The sequence below is a fragment of the Gorilla gorilla genome, chromosome 18 (assembly GCF_029281585.2).
Source record: "Gorilla gorilla gorilla isolate KB3781 chromosome 18, NHGRI_mGorGor1-v2.1_pri, whole genome shotgun sequence".
Classification (NCBI taxonomy): Eukaryota; Metazoa; Chordata; class Mammalia; order Primates; family Hominidae; genus Gorilla; species Gorilla gorilla.
In genome coordinates, this window is record NC_073242.2 from 63,984,756 (window position 1) to 64,010,163 (window position 25,408).

Sequence of the window (25,408 nt, forward strand, 5' to 3'; positions counted from 1 at the left end):
TTCCACTCCACTCCACTCCACTGCACTCCACTCCACTCCACTCCACTCCACTCCACTCGGGTTGATTCCATTCCATTCCATTCCATTCCATTCCATTCCATTCCATTCCATTGCATTCGATTCCATTCCATTCCATTCCATTCCATTCCATTCCATTCCATTCGATTCCATTCGATTCCATTCCATTCCACTTCACTCCATTCCGTTCCGTTCCGTTCCGTTCCGTTCCGTTCAGTTCCGTTCTACTCGGGTTCGTTCCATTCCGTTCCATTCCATTCCATTCCGTTCTACTAGGGTTGATTCCATTCAATTCCACTCCATTCCATTCGATTCCATTCGACTCCATTCGATTCCATTCCATTCAAATCCATTCCATTCCATTCCATTCCATTCCATTCTATTCCATTGAATTCCATTCCATTCCATTCCATTCAATTCCATTCCATTCCATTCCATTCCATTCCATTCTATTCCATTGAATTCCATTCCATTCCATTCCATTCCAATCCATTCCATTCTACACGGGTTGATTCCATTCCATTCCATTCCATTCCATTCCATTCCATTCCATTCCGTTCTACTCGGGTTGATTCCATTCCATTCCATTCCATTCCATTCCATTCCATTCCATTCCATTCGATTCCATTCGATTCCATTCGATTCCATTCCATTCCATTCCGATCCATTCCATTCTACTCGGGTTGATTCCATTCCATTCCATTCCATTCCATTCCATTCCATTGAATTCCATTCCATTCCATTCCATTCCGTTCCGTTCCGTTCCATTCCGTTCCGTTCCATTCCGTTCCATTCCATTCCATTCCATTCCATTCCATTCCTTTCCATTCCGTTCTACTCGGGTTGATTCCATTCTATTCCTTTCCATTCCATTCAATTCCATTCAAGTCCATTCGATTCCATTCCATTCCATTCCATTCCATTCCATTCTATTCCATTGAATTCCATTCCATTCCGTTCCTTTCCATTCCATTCTATTCCATTCCATTCCATTCCGTTCTACTCGGGTTGATTCCATTCCATTCAATTCCATTCCATTCCATTCCATTCCATTCCAATCCATTCGATTCCATTCCATTCGATTCCATTCGATTCCATTTGATTCCATTCGATTCCATTCGATTCCATTCCATTCCATTCCATTCCATTCCATTCTATTCCATTGAATTCCATTCCATTCCATTCCATTCCATTCCATTCCATTCCATTCCATTCCATTCCTTTCCTTTCTACTGGGGTTGATTCCATTCCATTCCATTCCATTCCATTCCATTCCATTCCATTCCATTCCATTCCGTTCTATTCGGGTTCATTCCATTCCATTCCGTTCCGTTCCGTTCCGTTCCATTCCGTTCTGTTCCATTCCGTTCCATTCCATTCCATTCCATTCCATTCCATTCCATTCCATTCCGTTCTACTCGGGTTGATTCCATTCTATTCCATTCCATTCCATTCCATTCCATTCCATTCCACTCCACTCCACTCCACTGCACTCCACTCCACTCCACTCCACTCCACTCCACTCGGGTTGATTCCATTCCATTCCATTCCATTCCATTCCATTCCATTCCATTCCATTCCATTCGATTCCATTCCATTCCATTCCATTCTATTCCATTCCATTCCATTCCATTCCATTCGATTCCATTCCATTCCATTCCATTCCATTCCATTCCATTCCACTCCACTCCACTCCACTGCACTCCACTCCACTCCACTCCACTCCACTCCCCTCGGGTTGATTCCATTCCATTCCATTGCATTCCATTCCATTCCATTCCATTCGATTCCATTCGATTCCATTCGATTCCATTCGATTCGATTCGATTCGATTCCATTCCATTCCATTCCATTCCTTTCAGTTCCGTTCCATTACGTTCCGTTCCGTTGCTTTGCGTTCCGTTCCGTTCCGTTCCGTTCCATTCCGTTCCGTTCCATTCCGTTCCATTCCATTCCATTCCATTCCATTCCATTCCGTTCTACTCGGTTTGATTCCATTCTATTCCATTCCATTCCATTCGATTCCATTCAAGTCCATTCGATTCCATTCCATTCCATTCTATTCCATAGAATTCCATTCCATTCCATTCCATTCCATTCCATTCCATTCCATTCCATTCCATTCCATTCCATTCCATTCCATTCCATTCCGTTCTACTCGGTTTCATTCCATTCCATTCCATTCCATTCCATTCCATTCCAATCCATTCCATTCCATTCGATTCGATTCGATTCGATTCGATTCCATTCGATTCCATTCGATTCCATTCCACTCCATTCCATTCCATTCCATTCCATTCTATTCCATTGAATTCCATTCCATTCCATTCCATTCCATTCCATTCCATTCCATTCCATTCCATTCCATTCCATTCCTTTCCATTCCATTCCTTTCTACTGGGGTTGATTCCATTCCATTCCATTCCATTCCATTCCATTCCATTCGATTCCATTCGATTCCATTCAATTCGATTCCATTCCATTCAATTCCATTCCATTCCATTCCATTCCATTCCGCTCTACTCGGGTTTGTTCCATTCCATTCCGTTCCGTTCCGTTCCGTTCCGTTCCGTTCCGTTCCGTTGCGTTCCATTCTGTTCGGTTCGGTTCCGTTCCGTTCCATTCCGTTCCATTCCATTCCATTCCATTCCATTCCACTCCACTCCACTCCACTCCACTCCACTCGGGTTGATTCCATTCCTTTCCATTCCATTCCATTCTATTCCATTCCATTCCATTCCATTCCATTCCATTCCATTCCATTCCATTACATTACATTCGATTCCATTCCATTCCATTCCATTCCATTCCATTCCATTCCATTCCATTCCGTTCTACTCGGTTTCATTCCATTCCATTCCATGCCATTCCATTCCATTCCATTCCATTCCATTCCATTCCATTCCATTTCACTCCGTTCCGTTCCGTTCCGTTCCGTTCTGTTCAGTTCCGTTCTACTCGGCTTCGTTCCATTCCGTTCCATTCCATTCCATTCCATTCCATTCCATTCCATTCCACTCCACTCCACTCCACTGCACTCCACTCCACTCCACTCCACTCCACTCCACTCCACTCGGGTTGATTCCATTCCATTCCATTCCATTCCATTCCATTCGATTCCATTCCATTCCATTCGATTCCATTCCATTCCATTCCATTCCATTCCATTCCATTCCATTCCATTCCATTCGATTCCATTCCATTCCATTCCATTCCATTCCAATCCATTTCATTCTACTCGGGTTGATTCCATTCCAATCCATTCCATTCCATTCCACTCCATCCCATTCCATTCCATTCCATTCGATTCCATTCCATTCCATTTCACTCCGTTCCGTTCCGTTCCGTTCCGTTCTGTTCAGTTTCGTTCTTCTCGGGTTCGTTCCATTCCGTTCCATTCCATTCCATTCCGTTCTACTCGGGTTGATTCCATTCTATTCCACTCCATTCCATTCGATTCCATTCGATTCCATTCCATTCAATTCCATTCCATTCCATTCCATTCCATTCCAATCCATTCCATTCCATTCCATTCCATTCCATTGAATTCCATTCCATTCCATTCCATGCCATTCCAATCCATTCCATTCTACACGGGTTTATTCCATTCCATTCCATTCCATTCCGTTCCATTCCATTCCATTCCATTCCATTCCATTCCATTCCATTCCATTCAATTCCATTGAATTGCATTGCATTCCATTCCATTCCATTCCAATCCATTCCATTCTACACTGGTTTATTCCATTCCATTCCATTCCATTCCATTCCATTCCATTCCATTCCGTTCTACTCGGGTTGATTCCATTCTATTCCATTCCATTCCATTCGATTCCATTCCATTCGATTCAATTCAATTCCATTCCATTCCATTCCATTCCATTCCATTCCATTCCATTCCATTCCATTCCGTTCTACTCGGGTTGATTCCATTCCATTCCATTCCATTCCATTCCATTCCATTCGATTCCATTCGATTCGATTCGATTCCATTCCATTCCATTCCATTCCATTCCATTCCATTTGATTCCATTCGACTCCATTCCATTCCTTTTCACTTCATTCCGTTCCGTTCCGTTCCATTCCGTTCCGTTCTGTTCCGTTCTACTCGGGATCGTTCCGTTCCATTCCATTCCATTCCATTCCATTCCGTTCCGTTCTACTCGGGTTGATCATTCCATTCCATTCCATTCCGTTGCGTTCCGTTCCGTTCTTTTCCATTCCATTCCATTCCATTCCATTCCATTCCATTCCATTCCGTTCCATTCGATTCCATTCCATTCCATTTCACTCCGTTCCGTTCCGTTCCGTGCCATTCCGTTCAGTTCCGTTCTATTCGGGTTCGTTCCATTCCGTTCCATTCCATTCCATTCCGTTCTACTCGGGTTGATTCCATTCTATTCCACTCCATTCCATTCGATTCCATTCGATTCCATTCGATTCCATTCGATTCCATTCCATTCCATTCCATTCCATTCCATTCTATTCCATTGAATTCCATTCCATTCCATTCCATTCCATTCAACTCCATTCCATTCTCATTCTATTCCATTGAATTCCATTCCATTCCATTCCATTCCAATCCATTCCATTCTACACGGGTTGATTCCATTCCATTCCATTCCATTCCATTCCATTCCATTCCATTCCATTCCATTCCATTCCATTCGATTCCATTCCATTCCATTCCATTCCATTCCATTCCATTCCATTCCATTCCATTCCATTCGATTCCATTCGATTCCATTCCATTCCATTTCAGTCCATTCCGTTCCGTTCCGTTCCGTTCCGTTTCGTTCCGTTCCGTTCCATTCCATTCCATTCCATTCCATTCCGTTCTACTCGGGTTGATTCCATTCCATCCCATTCCGTTCCATTCCGTTCCGTTCCGTTCCGTTGCGTTGCGTTCCTTTCCGTTCCGTTCCGTTCCTTTCCGTTCCGTTCCGTTCCATTCCGTTCCGTTCCATTCCATTCCATTCCGTTCCATTCCATTCCGTTCTACTCGGGTTGATTCCATTCTATTCCATTCCATTCCATTCGATTCCATTCAATTCCATTAGATTCCATTCCATTCCATTCCATTCCATTCCATTCCATTCCATTCCATTCTATTCCATTGAATTCCATTCCATTCCATTCCATTCCATTCCATTCCATTCCATTCCATTCCATTCCATTCCATTCCATTCCATTCCGTTCTACTCGGGTTGATTCCATTCCATTCCATTCCATTCCGTTCCATTCCATTCCATTCCATTCGATTCCATTCGATTCGATTCGATTCCATTCCATTCTATTCTATTCCATTCCATTCCATTCCATTCGATTCCATTCGATTCCTTTCCATTCCATTTCACTCCATTCAGTTCCGTTCCGTTCCGTTCCGTTCTGTTCCGTTCTACTCGGGATCGTTCCATTCCATTCCACTCCATTCCATTCCATTCCATTCCGTTCTACTCGGATTGATCATTCCATTCCATTCCATTCCGTTGCGTTCCGTTCCGTTCCGTTCCATTCCATTCTATTCCATTCCATTCCATTCCGTTCTACTCGGGTTGATTCCGTTCGATTCCATTCCATTCCTTTCGATTCCATTCGATTCCATTCCATTCCATTCCATTCCATTCCATTCCATTCCATTCCATTCCATTCCACTGAATTCCGTTCCATTCCGTTCCATTCCATTCCATTCCATTCCATTCCGTTCTACTCGGGTTGATTCCATTCCATTCCATTCCGTTCCATTCCGTTCCGATCCGTTCCATTCCGTTGCGTTGCGTTCAGTAACTTTCCGTTCCGTTCCATTCCGTTCCATTCCATTCCATTCCATTCCGTTCCATTGCATTCCATTCCGTTCTCCTCGGGTTGATTCCATTCTATTCCATTCCATTCCATTCGATTCCATTCAATTCCATTCGATTCCATTTAATTCCATTCCATTCCATTACATTACATTCCATTCTATTCCATTGAATTCCATTCCTTTCCATTCCTTTCCGTTCCTTTCCATTCCATTCCATTCCATTCCATTCCATTCCATTCCATTCCGTTCTACTCGGGTTGATTCCATTCTATTCCATTCCATTCCATTCCATTCCATTCCATTCCATTCCATTCGATTCCATTCCTTTCCATTCCATTCCATTCCATTCCATTCCATTCCATTCCATTCCATTCGATTCCATTGCATTCCATTTCAATCCATTGCGTTCCGTTCCATTCCGTTCCTTTCCGTTCCGTTCTGTTCCGTTCTACTCGGGTTCGTTCCATTCCATTCCATTCCATTCCATTCCATTCCGTTCTACTCGGGTTGATCATTCCATTCTATTCCATTGCGTTGCGTTCCGTTCCGTTCCGTTCCATTCCATTCCATTCCATTCCATTCCATTCCACTCCATTCCATTCGGTTCCATTGGATTCCATTCCATTCCATTTCACTCCGCTCCGTTCCGTTCCGTTCCGTTCCATTCCGTTCAGTTCCGTTTTATTCGGGTTCGTTCCATTCCGTTCCATTCCATTCCATTCCGTTCTACTCGGGTTGATTCCATTCTATTCCACACCATTCCATTCGATTCCATTCGATTCCATTCGATTCCATTCCATTCGATTACATTCCATTCGATTCCATTCCATTCCATTGAATTCCATTCCATTCCAATACATTCCATTCCCTTCCATTCCATTCCATTCCATTCCATTCCATTCTATTCCATTGAATTCCATTCCATTCCATTTCATTCCAATCCATTACATTCTACACGGGTTGATTCCATTCCATTCCATTCCATTCCATTCCATTCCATTCCGTTCCATTCCATTCCAATCCATTCCATTCCATTCCATTCCATTCGATTCCATTCCATTCCATTTCACTCCATTCCGTTCCATTCCGTTCCGTTCCATTGCGTTGCGTTCCGTTCCTTTCCGTTCCGTTCCATTCCATTCCATTCCGTTCTACTCGGGTTGATTCCATTCCATTCCATTCCTTTCAGTTCAGTTCCATTCCGTTCCGTTCCGTTGCGCTGCGTTCCGTTCCGTTCCGTTCCGTTCCATTCCGTTCTGTTCCATTCCATTCCATTCCGTTCTAGTCGGGTTGATTCCATTCTATTCCATTCTATTCCATTCCATTCCATTCGATTCCATTCAAGTCCATTCGACTCGATTCCATTCCATTCTATTCCATTGAATTCCATTCCATTCCATTCCATTCCATTCCATTCCATTCCATTCCATTCCATTCCATTCCATTCCATTCCGTTCTACTCGGTTTGATTCCATTCCATTCCATTCCATTCCATTCCATTCCATTCCATTCCGTTCCATTCGATTCGATTCCATTCGATTCCATTCGATTCCATTCGATTCCATTCCATTCCATTCCATTCCTTTCCATTCCATTCCATTCTATTCCATTGAATTCCATTCCATTCCATTGCATTCCATTCCATTCCATTCCATTCCATTCCATTCCATTCCATTCCATTCCATTCCATTCCTTTCCACTGGGGTTGATTCCATTCCATTCCATTCCATTCCATTCCATTCGATTCCATTCGATTCCATTCAATTCGATTCGATTCCATTCCATTCCATTCCATTCCATTCCATTCCATTCCATTCCATTCCATTCCTCTCTACTCGGGTTCGTTCCATTCCATTCCGTTCCATTCCGTTCCATTCCATTCCATTCCATTCCATTCCATTCCATTCCATTCCATTCCATTCCATTCCATTCCACTCCACTCCACTGCACTGCACTCCACTCCACTCCACTCCACTCCACTCGGGTTGATTCCATTCCATTCCATTCCATTCCATTCCATTCCATTCCATTCCATTCCATTCCATTCCATTCGATTCCATTCCATTCCATTCCACTCCATTCCAATCCATTCCATTCTACTCGGGTTGATTCCATTCCATTCCATTCCATTCCATTCCATTCCATTCCATTCCATTCCATTCCATTCCATTCCATTCCATTCGCTTCCATTCGATTCCATTCCATTCCATTTCACTCCGTTCCGTTCCGTTCCGTTCCGTTCTGTTCAGTTCCGTTCTACTCGGGTTCGTTCCATTCCGTTCCATTCCATTCCATTCCGTTCTACTCGGGTTGATTCCATTCTATTCCACTCCATTCCATTCGATTCCATTCGATTCCATTCGATTCGATTCCATTCCATTCCATTCCATTCCATTCCATTCTATTAGAATGAATTCCATTCCATTCCATTCCATTGAATTCCATTCCATTCCATTCCATTCCATTCCAATCCATTCAATTCTACACGGGTTTATTCCATTCCATTCCATTCCGTTCTACTCGGGTTGATTCCATTCCATTCCATTCCATTCCATTCCATTCCATTCCATTCCATTCCATTCCATTCCATTCGATTCCATTCGATTCGATTCCATTCCATTCCATTCCATCCCATTCCGTTCTACTCGGGTTGATTCCATTCCATTCCGTTCCGTTCCGTTCCATTCCGTTCCGTTCCGTTGCGTTCCATTCTGTTCGGTACCGTTCCGTTCCGTTCCATTCCGTTCCATTCCATTCCATTCCATTCCATTCCATTCCATTCCATTCAATTCCATTCCGTTCTACTCGGGTTGATTCCATTCTATTCCATTCCATTCCATTCGATTCCATTCAATTCCATTCGATTCCATTCCATTCCATTCCATTCAATTCCATTCCATTCCATTCTATTCCATTGAATTCCATTCCATTGCATTCCATTCCATTCCATTGCATTACATTCCGTTATACTCGGGTTTATTCCATTCCATTCCATTCCATTCCATTCCATTCCACTCTATTCCATTCGATTCCATTCGATTCCATTCGATTCGATTTGATTCGATTCGATTCCATTCCATTCCATTCCATTTCTTTCCATTCCATTCCATTCGATTCCATTCGATTCCATTCCATTCCACTTCACTCCATTCCGTTCCGTTCCGTTCCGTTCCGTTCCGTTCAGTTCCGTTCTACTCGGGTTCGTTCCATTCCGTTCCATTCCATTCCATTCCGTTCTACTAGGGTTGATTCCATTCAATTCCACTCCATTCCATTCGATTCCATTCGACTCCATTCGATTCCATTCCATTCAAATCCATTCCATTCCATTCCATTCCATTCCATTCTATTCCATTGAATTCCATTCCATTCCATTCCATTCAATTCCATTCCATTCCATTCCATTCCATTCCATTCTATTCCATTGAATTCCATTCCATTCCATTCCATTCCAATCCATTCCATTCTACACGGGTTGATTCCATTCCATTCCATTCCATTCCATTCCATTCCATTCCATTCCATTCCGTTCTACTCGGGTTGATTCCATTCCATTCCATTCCATTCCATTCCATTCCATTCCATTCCATTCCATTCCATTCGATTCCATTCGATTCCATTCCATTCCATTCCGATCCATTCCATTCTACTCGGGTTGATTCCATTCCATTCCATTCCATTCCATTCCATTGAATTCCATTCCATTCCATTCCATTCCATTCCGTTCCGTTCCATTCCGTTCCGTTCCATTCCGTTCCATTCCATTCCATTCCATTCCATTCCATTCCTTTCCATTCCGTTCTACTCGGGTTGATTCCATTCTATTCCTTTCCATTCCATTCAATTCCATTCAAGTCCATTCGATTCCATTCCATTCCATTCCATTCCATTCCATTCTATTCCATTGAATTCCATTCCATTCCGTTCCTTTCCATTCCATTCTATTCCATTCCATTCCATTCCGTTCTACTCGGGTTGATTCCATTCCATTCAATTCCATTCCATTCCATTCCATTCCATTCCAATCCATTCGATTCCATTCCATTCGATTCCATTCGATTCCATTTGATTCCATTCGATTCCATTCGATTCCATTCCATTCCATTCCATTCCATTCCATTCTATTCCATTGAATTCCATTCCATTCCATTCCATTCCATTCCATTCCATTCCATTCCATTCCTTTCCTTTCTACTGGGGTTGATTCCATTCCATTCCATTCCATTCCATTCCATTCCATTCCATTCCATTCCATTCCATTCCATTCCGTTCTATTCGGGTTCATTCCATTCCATTCCATTCCGTTCCGTTCCGTTCCATTCCGTTCTGTTCCATTCCGTTCCATTCCATTCCATTCCATTCCATTCCATTCCATTCCATTCCGTTCTACTCGGGTTGATTCCATTCTATTCCATTCCATTCCATTCCATTCCATTCCATTCCACTCCACTCCACTCCACTGCACTCCACTCCACTCCACTCCACTCCACTCCCCTCGGGTTGATTCCATTCCATTCCATTGCATTCCATTCCATTCGATTCCATTCGATTCCATTCGATTCCATTCGATTCGATTCGATTCCATTCCATTCCATTCCATTCCTTTCAGTTCCGTTCCATTACGTTCCGTTCCGTTGCTTTGCGTTCCGTTCCGTTCCGTTCCGTTCCATTCCGTTCCGTTCCATTCCGTTCCATTCCATTCCATTCCATTCCATTCCATTCCGTTCTACTCGGTTTGATTCCATTCTATTCCATTCCATTCCATTCGATTCCATTCAAGTCCATTCGATTCCATTCCATTCCATTCTATTCCATAGAATTCCATTCCATTCCATTCCATTCCATTCCATTCCATTCCATTCCATTCCATTCCATTCCATTCCGTTCTACTCGGTTTCATTCCATTCCATTCCATTCCATTCCATTCCATTCCAATCCATTCCATTCCATTCGATTCGATTCGATTCGATTCGATTCCATTCGATTCCATTCGATTCCATTCCATTCCATTCCATTCCATTCCATTCTACTCCATTGAATTCCATTCCATTCCATTCCATTCCATTCCATTCCATTCCATTCCATTCCATTCCATTCCATTCCTTTCCATTCCATTCCTTTCTACTGGGGTTGATTCCATTCCTTTCCATTCCATTCCATTCCATTCCATTCGATTCCATTCGATTCCATTCAATTCGATTCCATTCCATTCCATTCCATTCCATTCCATTCCATTCCATTCCGCTCTACTCGGGTTTGTTCCATTCCATTCCGTTCCGTTCCGTTCCGTTCCGTTCCGTTCCGTTCCGTTCCGTTGCGTTCCGTTCTGTTCGGTTCGGTTCCGTTCCGTTCCATTCCGTTCCATTCCATTCCATTCCATTCCATTCCACTCCACTCCACTCCACTCCACTCCACTCGGGTTGATTCCATTACTTTCCATTCCATTCCATTCTATTCCATTCCATTCCATTCCATTCCATTCCATTCCATTCCATTACATTACATTACATTCGATTCCATTCCATTCCATTCCATTCCATTCCATTCCATTCCATTCCGTTCTACTCGGTTTCATTCCATTCCATTCCATTCCATTCCATTCCATTCCATTCCATTCCATTCCATTCCATTCCATTTCACTCCGTTCCGTTCCGTTCCGTTCCGTTCTGTTCAGTTCCGTTCTACTCGGCTTCGTTCCATTCCGTTCCATTCCATTCCATTCCATTCCATTCCATTCCACTCCACTCCACTCCACTGCACTCCACTCCACTCCACTCCACTCCACTCCACTCCACTCGGGTTGATTCCATTCCATTCCATTCCATTCCATTCCATTCGATTCCATTCCATTCCATTCGATTCCATTCCATTCCATTCCATTCCATTCCATTCCATTCCATTCCATTCCATTCCATTCCATTCCATTCCAATCCATTCCATTCTACTCGGGTTGATTCCATTCCAATCCATTCCATTCCATTCCACTCCATCCCATTCCATTCCATTCCATTCGATTCCATTCCATTCCATTTCACTCCGTTCCGTTCCGTTCCGTTCCGTTCTGTTCAGTTTCGTTCTTCTCGGGTTCGTTCCATTCCGTTCCATTCCATTCCATTCCGTTCTACTCGGGTTGATTCCATTCTATTCCACTCCATTCCATTCGATTCCATTCGATTCCATTCCATTCAATTCCATTCCATTCCATTCCATTCCATTCCAATCCATTCCATTCCATTCCATTCCATTCCATTGAATTCCATTCCATTCCATTCCATTCCATTCCAATCCATTCCATTCTACACGGGTTTATTCCATTCCATTCCATTCCATTCCGTTCCATTCCATTCCATTCCATTCCATTCCATTCCATTCCATTCAATTCCATTGAATTGCATTGCATTCCATTCCATTCCATTCCAATCCATTCCATTCTACACTTGTTTATTCCATTCCATTCCATTCCATTCCATTCCATTCCATTCCATTCCATTCCATTCCATTCCGTTCTACTCGGGTTGATTCCATTCTATTCCATTCCATTCCATTCGATTCCATTCCATTCGATTCAATTCAATTCCATTCCATTCCATTCCATTCCATTCCATTCCATTCCATTCCATTCCATTCCATTCCATTCCATTCCGTTCTACTCGGGTTGATTCCATTCCATTCCATTCCATTCCATTCCATTCCATTCCATTCCATTCGATTCGATTCGATTCCATTCCATTCCATTCCATTCCATTCCATTCCATTCGATTCCATTCGACTCCATTCCATTCCTTTTCACTTCATTCCGTTCCGTTCCGTTCCATTCCGTTCCGTTCTGTTCCGTTCTACTCGGGATCGTTCCGTTCCATTCCATTCCATTCCATTCCATTCCGTTCCGTTCTACTCGGGTTGATCATTCCATTCCATTCCATTCCGTTGCGTTCCGTTCCGTTCTTTTCCATTCCATTCCATTCCATTCCATTCCATTCCATTCCATTCCGTTCCATTCGATTCCATTCCATTCCATTTCACTCCGTTCCGTTCCGTTCCGTGCCATTCCGTTCAGTTCCGTTCTATTCGGGTTCGTTCCATTCCGTTCCATTCCATTCCATTCCGTTCTACTCGGGTTGATTCCATTCTATTCCACTCCATTCCATTCGATTCCATTCGATTCCATTCGATTCCATTCGATTCCATTCCATTCCATTCCATTCCATTCTATTCCATTGAATTCCATTCCATTCCATTCCATTCCATTCAACTCCATTCCATTCTCATTCTATTCCATTGAATTCCATTCCATTCCATTCCATTCCAATCCATTCCATTCTACACGGGTTGATTCCATTCCATTCCATTCCATTCCATTCCATTCCATTCCATTCCATTCGATTCCATTCCATTCCATTCAATTCCATTCCATTCCATTCCATTCCATTCCATTCCATTCGATTCCATTCGATTCCATTCCATTCCATTTCAGTCCATTCCGTTCCGTTCCGTTCCGTTCCGTTTCGTTCCGTTCCGTTCCATTCCATTCCATTCCATTCCATTCCGTTCTACTCGGGTTGATTCCATTCCATCCCATTCCGTTCCATTCCGTTCCGTTCCGTTCCGTTGCGTTGCGTTCCGTTCCGTTCCGTTCCGTTCCTTTCCGTTCCGTTCCGTTCCATTCCGTTCCGTTCCATTCCATTCCATTCCGTTCCATTCCATTCCGTTCTACTCGGGTTGATTCCATTCTATTCCATTCCATTCCATTCGATTCCATTCAATTCCATTAGATTCCATTCCATTCCATTCCATTCCATTCCATTCCATTCCATTCTATTCCATTGAATTCCATTCCATTCCATTCCATTCCATTCCATTCCATTCCATTCCATTCCATTCCATTCCGTTCTACTCGGGTTGATTCCATTCCATTCCATTCCATTCCGTTCCATTCCATTCCATTCCATTCGATTCCATTCGATTCGATTCGATTCCATTCCATTCTATTCTATTCCATTCCATTCCATTCCATTCGATTCCATTCGATTCCTTTCCATTCCATTTCACTCCATTCAGTTCAGTTCCGTTCCGTTCCGTTCTGTTCCGTTCTACTCGGGATCGTTCCATTCCATTCCACTCCATTCCATTCCATTCCATTCCGTTCTACTCGGATTGATCATTCCATTCCATTCCATTCCGTTGCGTTCCGTTCCGTTCCGTTCCATTCCATTCTATTCCATTCCATTCCATTCCGTTCTACTCGGGTTGATTCCGTTCGATTCCATTCCATTCCTTTCGATTCCATTCGATTCCATTCCATTCCATTCCATTCCATTCCATTCCATTCCATTCCATTCCACTGAATTCCGTTCCATTCCGTTCCATTCCATTCCATTCCATTCCATTCCGTTCTACTCGGGTTGATTCCATTCCATTCCATTCCGTTCCATTCCGTTCCGATCCGTTCCATTCCGTTGCGTTGCGTTCAGTAACTTTCCGTTCCGTTCCATTCCGTTCCATTCCATTCCATTCCATTCCGTTCCATTGCATTCCATTCCGTTCTCCTCGGGTTGATTCCATTCTATTCCATTCCATTCCATTCGATTCCATTCAATTCCATTCGATTCCATTTAATTCCATTCCATTCCATTACATTACATTCCATTCTATTCCATTGAATTCCATTCCTTTCCATTCCTTTCCGTTCCTTTCCATTCCATTCCATTCCATTCCATTCCATTCCATTCCATTCCGTTCTACTCGGGTTGATTCCATTCTATTCCATTCCATTCCATTCCATTCCATTCCATTCCATTCCATTCGATTCCATTCCTTTCCATTCCATTCCATTCCATTCCATTCCATTCCATTCCATTCCATTCGATTCCATTGCATTCCATTTCAATCCATTGCGTTCCGTTCCATTCCGTTCCTTTCCGTTCCGTTCTGTTCCGTTCTACTCGGGTTCGTTCCATTCCATTCCATTCCATTCCATTCCATTCCGTTCTACTCGGGTTGATCATTCCATTCTATTCCATTGCGTTGCGTTCCGTTCCGTTCCGTTCCATTCCATTCCATTCCATTCCATTCCATTCCATTCCATTCGGTTCCATTCGATTCCATTCCATTCCATTTCACTCCGTTGCGTTCCGTTCCGTTCCGTTCCATTCCGTTCAGTTCCGTTTTATTCGGGTTCGTTCCATTCCGTTCCATTCCATTCCATTCCGTTCTACTCGGGTTGATTCCATTCTATTCCACACCATTCCATTCGATTCCATTCGATTCCATTCGATTCCATTCCATTCGATTACATTCCATTCGATTCCATTCCATTCCATTGAATTCCATTCCATTCCAATACATTCCATTCCCTTCCATTCCATTCCATTCCATTCCATTCCATTCTATTCCATTGAATTCCATTCCATTCCATTTCATTCCAATCCATTACATTCTACACGGGTTGATTCCATTCCATTCCATTCCATTCCATTCCATTCCATTCCGTTCCATTCCATTCCATTCCATTCCATTCCATTCCATTCCATTCCATTCGATTCCATTCCATTCCATTTCACTCCATTCCGTTCCATTCCGTTCCGTTCCATTGCGTTGCGTTCCGTTCCTTTCCGTTCCGTTCCATTCCATTCCATTCCGTTCTACTCGGGTTGATTCCATTCCATTCCATTCCTTTCAGTTCCGTTCCATTCCGTTCCGTTCCGTTGCGTTGCGTTCCGTTCCGTTCCGTTCCGTTCCATTCCGTTCTGTTCCATTCCATTCCATTCCGTTCTAGTCGGGTTGATTCCATTCTATTCCATTCTATTCCATTCCATTCCATTCGATTCCATTCAAGTCCATTCGACTCGATTCCATTCCATTCTATTCCATTGAATTCCATTCCATTCCATTCCATTCCATTCCATTCCATTCCATTCCATTCCATTCCATTCCATTCCATTCCGTTCTACTCGGTTTGATTCCATTCCATTCCATTCCATTCCATTCCATTCCATTCCATTCCATTCCGTTCCATTCGATTCGATTCCATTCGATTCCATTCGATTCCATTCGATTCCATTCCATTCCATTCCATTCCATTCCTTTCCATTCCATTCCATTCTATTCCATTGAATTCCATTCCATTCCATTGCATTCCATTCCATTCCATTCCATTCCATTCCATTCCATTCCATTCCATTCCATTCCATTCCATTCCATTCCTTTCCACTGGGGTTGATTCCATTCCATTCCATTCCATTCCATTCCATTCGATTCCATTCGATTCCATTCAATTCGATTCCATTCCATTCCATTCCATTCCATTCCATTCCATTCCATTCCTCTCTACTCGGGTTCGTTCCATTCCATTCCGTTCCATTCCGTTCCATTCCATTCCATTCCATTCCATTCCATTCCATTCCATTCCACTCCACTCCACTACACTGCACTCCACTCCACTCCACTCCACTCCACTCGGGTTGATTCCATTCCATTCCATTCCATTCCATTCCATTCCATTCCATTCGATTCCATTCCATTCCATTCCACTCCATTCCAATCCATTCCATTCTACTCGGGTTGATTCCATTCCATTCCATTCCATTCCATTCCATTCCATTCCATTCCATTCCATTCCATTCCATTCGCTTCCATTCGATTCCATTCCATTCCATTTCACTCAGTTCCGTTCCGTTCCGTTCCGTTCTGTTCAGTTCCGTTCTACTCGGGTTCGTTCCATTCCGTTCCATTCCATTCCATTCCGTTCTACTCGGGTTGATTCCATTCTATTCCACTCCATTCCATTCGATTCCATTCGATTCCATTCGATTCCATTCCATTCCATTCCATTCCATTCCATTCCATTCCATTCCATTCTATTAGAATGAATTCCATTCCATTCCATTCCATTGAATTCCATTCCATTCCATTCCATTCCATTCCAATCCATTCCATTCTACACGGGTTTATTCCATTCCATTCCATTCCGTTCTACTCGGGTTGATTCCATTCCATTCCATTCCATTCCATTCCATTCCATTCCATTCCATTCCATTCCATTCCATTCGATTCCATTCGATTCGATTCCATTCCATTCCATTCCATCCCATTCCGTTCTACTCGGGTTGATTCCATTCCATTCCGTTCCGTTCCGTTCCGTTCCGTTCCGTTGCGTTCCATTCTGTTCGGTACCGTTCCGTTCCGTTCCATTCCGTTCCATTCCATTCCATTCCATTCCATTCCATTCCATTCAATTCCATTCCGTTCTACTCGGGTTGATTCCATTCTATTCCATTCCATTCCATTCGATTCCATTCAATTCCTTTCGATTCCATTCCATTCCATTCCATTCAATTCCATTCCATTCCATTCTATTCCATTGAATTCCATTCCATTGCATTCCATTCCATTCCATTGCATTACATTCCGTTATACTCGGGTTTATTCCATTCCATTCCATTCCATTCCATTCCATTCCTCTCCATTCCATTCGATTCCATTCGATTCCATTCGATTCGATTTGATTCGATTCGATTCCATTCCATTCCATTCCATTTCTTTCCTTTCCATTCCATTCGATTCCATTCGATTCCATTCCATTCCATTTCACTCCATTCCGTTCCGTTCCGTTCCGTTCCGTTCCGTTCTGTTCCGTTCTACTCGGGTTCGTTCCGTTCCATTCCATTCCATTCCATTCCATTCCATTCCATTCCGTTCTACTCGGGTTGATCATTCCATTCCATTCCATTCCGTTGCGTTCCGTTCCGTTCCATTCCATTCCATTCCATTCCATTCCATTCCATTCCATTCCATTCCATTCCATTCCGTTCTACTCGGGTTGATTCCATTCTATTCCATTCCATTCCATTCGATTCCATTCCATTCGATTCCATTCCATTCCATTCCATTCCATTCCATTCCATTCCATTCCATTCCGTTTTACTCGGGTTGATTCCATTCCATTCCATTCCATTCCATTCCATTCCATTCCATTCCATTCCATTCCATTCGATTCCATTCGATTCGATTCGATTCCATTCCATCCCATTCCATTCCATTCCATTCCATTCCATTCCATTCCATTCGATTCCATTCGATTCCATTCCAATCCTTTTCACTTCATTCCGTTCCGTTCCGTTCCGTTCCGTTCTGTTCCGTTCTACTCGGGTTCGTTCCGTTCCATTCCATTCCATTCCATTCCATTCCGTTCCGTTCTACTCGGGTTGATCATTCCATTGCATTCCATTCCGTTGCATTCCGTTCCGTTCCGTTCCACTCCATTCCTTTCCATTCCATTCCATTCCATTCCATTCCGTTCCATTCGATTCCATTCCATTCCATTTCACTCCGTTCCGTTCCGTTCCGTTCCGTTCCATTCCGTTCAGTTCCGTTCTATACGGGTTCGTTCCATTCCGTTCCATTCCATTCCATTCCGTTCTACTCGGGTTGATTCCATTCTATTCCACTCCATTCCATTCGATTCCATTCGATTCCATTCGATTCCATTCGATTCCATTCCATTCCTTTCCGTTCCATTCAATTCCATTCTATTCCATTGAATTCCATTCCATTCCATTCCATTCCATTCAACTCCATTCCATTCTCATTCTATTCCATTGAATTCCATTCTATTCCATTCCATTCCAATCCATTCCATTCTACACGGGTTGATTCCATTCCATTCCATTCCTTTCCATTGCATTCCATTCCATTCCATTCCATTTCATTCAATTCGATTCCATTCCATTCCATTCCATTCCATTCCATTCCATTCCATTCCATTCCATTCGATTCCATTCGATTCCATTCCATTCCATTTCAGTCCATTCCGTTCCGTTCCGTTCCGTTCCGTTTCGTTCCATTCCGTTCCATTCCATTCCATTCCATTCCATTCCGTTCTACTCGGGTTGATTGCATTCCATCCCATTCCGTTCCATTCCGTTCCGTTCCGTTCCGTTGCGTTGCGTTCCCTTCCGTTCCGTTCCGTTCCTTTCCGTTCCGTTCCGTTCCATTCCATTCCATTCCATTCCATTCCATTCCATTCCATTCCATTCCGTTCTACTCGGGTTGATTCCATTCTATTCCATTCCATTCCATTCGATTCCATTCAATTCCATTAGATTCCATTCCATTCCATTCCATTCCATTCCATTCTATTCCATTGAATTCCATTCCATTCCATTCCATTCCATTCCATTCCATTCCATTCCATTCCATTCCATTCCGTTCTACTCGGGTTGATTCCATTCCATTCCATTCCATTCCGTTCCATTCCATTCCACTCCATTCGATTCCATTCGATTCGATTCGATTCCATTCCATTCTATTCCATTCCATTCCATTCCATTCCATTCGATTCCATTCGTTTCCTTTCCATTCCATTTCACTCCATTCCGTTCCGTTCCGTTCCGTTCCGTTCTGTTCCGTTCTACTCGGGATCGTTCCATTCCATTCCACTCCATTCCATTCCATTCCATTCCGTTCTACTCGGATTGATCATTCCATTCCATTCCATTCCGTTGCGTTCCGTTCCGTTCCGTTCCATTCCATTCTATTCCATTCCATTCCATTCCATTCCGTTCTACTCGGGTTGATTCAATTCTATTGCATTCCATTCCATTCGATTCCATTCGATTCCATTCCATTCTATTCCATTCCATTCCATTCCATTCCATTCCATTCTATTCCATTGAATTCCATTCCATTCCGTTCCATTCCATTCCATTCCATTCCATTCCATTCCATTCCATTCCATTCCATTCCATTCCTTTCTACTGGGGTTGATTCCATTCCATTCCATTCCATTCCTTTCTACTGTGGTTGATTCCATTCCATTCCATTCCATTCCATTCGATTCCATTCGATTGCATTCCATTCCGTTCTACTCGTTTTGATTCCATTCCATCCCATTCCGTTCCGTTCCGTTCCGTTAAGTTTCGTTACGTTGCATTCCGTTCCGTTCCGTTCCGTTCCATTCCGTTCCATTCCATTCCATTCCATTCCATTCCATTCCATTCCATTCCATTCCGTTCTACTCGGGTTGATTCCATTCCATTCCATTCCATTCCATTCCTTTCCATTCCATTCCATTCCATTCCACTCGATTCGATTCGATTCGATTCCATTCCATTCCATTCCATTCCATTCCATTCCATTCCATTCCATTCCATTCCATTCCACTCTATTCCATTGAATTCCATTCCATTCCATTCCATTCCATTCCATTCCATTCCATTCCATTCCATTCCATTCCATTCCATTCCCTTCCGTTCTACTCGGGTTGATTCCATTCCATTCCATTCCATTCCATTCCATTCCATTCCATTCCATTCCATTCCATTCCATTCCATTCGATTCCATTCCATTCCATTCCATTCCGTTCTACTCGGGTTGATTCAATTCTATTCCATTCCATTCCATTCCATTCCATTCGATTCCATTCCATTCTATTCCATTCCATTCCATTCCATTCCATTCCACTCTATTCCATTGAATTCCATTCCATTCCGTTCCATTCCATTCCATTCCATTCCATTCCATTCCATTCCTTTCTACTGGGGTTGATTCCATTCCATTCCATTCCATTCCTTTCTACTGTGGTTGATTCCATTCCATTCCATTCCATTCCATTCCATTCGATTCCATTCGATTGCATTCCATTCCGTTCTACTCGTTTTGATTCCATTCCATCCCATTCCGTTCCGTTCCGTTCCGTTTCGTTGCGTTGCGTTCCGTTCCGTTCCGTTCCGTTCCATTCCGTTCCATTCCATTCCATTCCATTCCATTCCATTCCATTCCGTTCTACTCGGGTTGATTCCATTCCATTCCATTCCATTCCATTCCTTTCCATTCCATTCCATTCCATTCCACTCGATTCGATTCGATTCGATTCCATTCCATTCCATTCCATTCCATTCCATTCCACTCTATTCCATTGAATTCCATTCCATTCCATTCCATTCCATTCCATTCCATTCCATTCCATTCCATTCCATTCCATTCCATTCCGTTCTACTCGGGTTGATTCCATTCCATTCCATTCCATTCTATTCCATTCCATTCCATTCGATTCCATTCCATTCCATTCCATTCCATTCCATTCCATTCCATTTCACTCCATTCCGTTCCGTTCCGTTCCTTTCCTTTCCGTTCCGTTCCGTTCTGTTCCGTTCCGTTCCGTTCCGTTCCGTTCCATTCCATTCCATTCCATTCCATTCCATTCCGTTCTACTCGGGTTGATTCCATTCCATTCCATTCCGTTCCGTTCTGTTTCGTTCCGTTCCGTTGCGTTGCGTTCCGTTCCGTTCCGTTCCGTTCCATTCCGTTCCTTTCCATTCCATTCCTTTCCTTTCCATTCCATTCCTTTCTTCTCGGGTTGATTCCATTCTATTCCATTCCATTCCATTCGATTCCATTCAACTCCATTCGATTCCATTCCATTCCATTCCATTCCATTCCATTCCATTCTTTTCCATTGAATTCCATTCCATTCCATTCCATTGCATTCCATTCCATTCCATTCCATTCCAATCCATTCCATTCTACTCGGGTTTGTTCCATTCCATTCCATTCCATTCCATTCCATTCCATTCCATTCCATTCCATTCCATTCCATTCGATTCCATTCCATTCCATTCCATTCCATTCCATTCCATTCCGTTCCATTCCGTTCTGTTCCATTCCGTTCTGTTCCATTCCGTTCCATTCCATTCCATTCCATTCCATTCCGTTCAACTAGGGTTGATTCCATTCCATTCCATTCCGTTCCTTTCCGTTCCGTTCCGTTCCATTCCATTCCATTCCATTCCATTCCATTCCATTCCGATCTACTCGGGTTGATTCCATTCTATTCCATTCCATTTCATTCGATTCCATTCGATTCCATTCGATTCCACTCCATTCCAATCCATTCCATTCCATTCCATTCCATTCCGTTCTACTCGGGTTGATTCCATTCTATTCCATTCCATTCCATTCGATTCCATTCGATTCCATGAGATTCCATTCCATTCCATTCCATTCCATTCCATTCCATTCCATTCCTTTCTATTCCATGGAATTCCATTCCATTCCCTTCCATTCCTTTCCATTCCATTCCATTCCATTCCATTCCATTCCATTCCATCCCATTCCGTTCTACTCGGGTTGATTCCATTGAATTCCTTTCCATTCCATTCCATTCCATTCCATTCCATTCCATTCCATTCCATTCCGTTCTACTCTGGTTGATTCCATTCCATTCCATTCCATTCCAATCCATTCCATTCCATTCGATTCCATTCGAATCCATTCGATTCGATTACATTCCATTCCATTCCATTCCATTCCATTCCATTCCATTCTATTCCATTCCATTCTACTCGGGTTCGTTAAATTCCATTCCGTTCCGTTCCATTCCGTTCCATTCCGTTCTGTTCCATTCCGTTCCATTCCATTCCATTCCATTCCGTTCCGTTCTACTCGGGTTGATTCCATTCTATTCCATTCCATTCCATTCCATTCCATTCCATTCCACTCCACTCCACTCCACTCCACTCCACTCCACTCCACTCGGGTTGATTCCGTTCCATTCCATTCCATTGCATTCCATTCCATTCAATTCCATTCCATTCCATTCCAATCCATTCCATTCTACTCGAGTTGGTTCCATTCCATTCCACTCCATTCCACTCCATTCCATTCCATTCCATTCCATTCCATTCCATTCCATTCCATTCCATTCCATTCCATTCGGTTCCATTCGATTCCATTCCATTCCATTTCACTCCGGTCCGTTCCGTTCCATTCCATTCCGTTCAGTTCCGTTCTACTCGGGTTGACTCCATTCTATTCCACTCCATTCCGTTCGATTCCATTCGATTCCATTTGATTCCCTTCCATTCCATTCCATTCCATTCCATTCCCTTCCATTCCATTCTATTCCATTGAATTCCATTCCATTCCATTCCATTCCATTCCATTCCATTCCATTCCATTCCATTCCATTCCATTCTATTCCATTGAATTCCATTCCATTCCATTCCATTCCAATACATTCCATTCTACACGGGTTGATTCCATTCCATTCCATTCCATTCCATTCCATTCCATTCCATTCCATTCCATTCCATTCTATTCGATTCCATTCCATTCCATTCCATTCCATTCCATTCCATTCCATTCCATTTCACTCCATTCCGTTCCGTTCCGTTCCATTCCGTTCCGTTGCGTTGCGTTCCGTTCCGTTCCGTTCCGTTCCGTTCCGTTCCATTCCATTCCATTCCGTTCTACCCGGGTTGATTCCATTCCATTCCATTCCGTTCCGTTCCGTTCCGATTCGTTCCGTTCCGTTGCGTTGCGTTCCGTTCCGTTCCGTTCCGTTCCGTTCCGTTCCATTCCGTTCCGTTCCATTCCGTTCCATTCCATTCCATTCCATTCAATTCCATTCCATTCCGTTCAACTCGGGTTGATTCCATTCTATTCCATTCCATTCCATTCCATTCCATTCAATTCCATTCGATTCCATTTAATTCCATTCCGTTCCATTCCATTCCACTCCATTCTATTCCATGGAATTCCATTCCATTCCATTCCATTCCATTCCATTCCATTCCATACCATTCCATTCCATTCCATTCCATTACGTTCTACTCGGGTTGATTCCATTCCATTCCATTCCATTCCATTCCACTCCATTCCATTCCATTCCATTCCATTCCATTCGATTCGATTTGAATTCCATTCCAATCCATTCCATTCTACACGGGTTGATTCCATTCCATTCCATTCCATTCCATTCCATTCGATTCCATTCGATTCGATTCAATTCGATTCGATTACATTCTTTTCCATTCCATTCCATTCCATTCCATTCCATTCCATTCCATTCCATTCCATTCCATTCGATTCGATTCAATTCGATTCGATTACATTCTATTCCATTCCATTCCATTCCATTCCATTCCATTCCATTCCATTCCGTTCCATTTCACTCCATTCCGTTCCGTTAAGTTCCGTTCTGTTGCGTTGCGTTCCGTTCCGTTCCGTTCCGTTCCGTTCCGTTCCTTTCCATTCCTTTCCATTCCGTTCTACTCGGGTTGATTCCATTCCATTCCATTCCGTTCCGTTCCGTTCCGATCCGTTCCGTTCCGTTGCGTTGCGTTCCATTCCGTTCCGTTCCGTTCCATTCCGTTCCATTCCATTCCATTCCATTCCATTCCGTTCTACTTGGGTTGATTCCATTCTATTCCATTCCATTCCATTCGATTCCATTCAATTCCATTCGATTCCATTTAATTCCATTCCATTCCATTCCATTCCATTCCATTCCATTCCATTCCATTCCATTCCTTTCTGTTCTACTTGGGTTGATTCCATTCCATTCCATTCCATTCCACTCCATTCCATTCCATTCCATTCCATTCCATTCCATTCCATTCCATTCCATTCCATTCCATTCGATTCCATTCCTTTCCATTCCATTCCATTCCATTCCATTCCATTCCATTACATTCCATTCCATTCCATTCGATTCCATTCCATTCCCTTCGATTCCATTCGATTCAATTCGATTCCATTCCATTCCTTTCCATTCCATTCCATTCCATTCCATTCCTTTCTACTCTTGTTCATTCCATTCCATTCTGTTCCGTTCCATTCCGTTCCGTTCCGTTCCGTTCTGTTCCGTTCTACTCGGGTTCGTTCCATTCCATTCCATTCCATTCCATTCCATTCCATTCCGTTCTACTCGGGTTGATCATTCCATTCCATTCCATTCCGTTGCGTTCCGTTCCGTTCCGTTCCATTCCATTCCATTCCATTCGGTTCCATTCGATTCCATTCCATTCCATTTCACTCCGTTCCGTTCCGTTCTGTTCCGTTCCATTCCGTTCAGTTCCGTTCTATTCTGGTTCGTTCCATTCCGTTCCATTCCATTCCATTCCGTTCTACTCGGGTTGATTCCATTCTATTCCACTCCATTCCATTCAATAACATTCGATTCCATTCGTTTCCATTCCATTCCATTCCATTCCATTCCATTCCATTCCATTCCATTCTATTCCATTGAATTCCATTCCATTCCATTCCATTCCATTCCGTTGCGTTCCGTTCCGTTCCATTCCATTCCATTCTATTCCATTCCATTCCATTCCATTCCGTTCTACTCGGGTTGATTCAATTCTATTCCATTCCATTCCATTCGATTCCATTCGATTCCATTCCATTCTATTCCATTCCATTCCATTCCATTCCATTCCATTCTATTCCATTGAATTCCATTCCATTCCATTCCATTCCATTCCATTCCATTCCATTCCATTGCATTCCATTCTATTCCATTGAATTCCATTCCATTCCATTCCATTCCAATACATTCCATTCTACACGGGTTGATTCCATTCCATTGCATTCCATTCCATTCCATTCCATTCCATTCCATTCCATTCCATTCCATTCGATTCCATTCCATTCCATTCCATTCGATTCCATTCCATTCCATTTCACTCCATTCCGTTCCGTTCCGTTCCGTTCCGTTCCGTTGCGTTGCGTTCCGTTCCGTTCCGTTCCGTTCCGTTCCGTTCCATTCCATTCCGTTCCATTCCCTTCCGTTCTACCCGGGTTGATTCC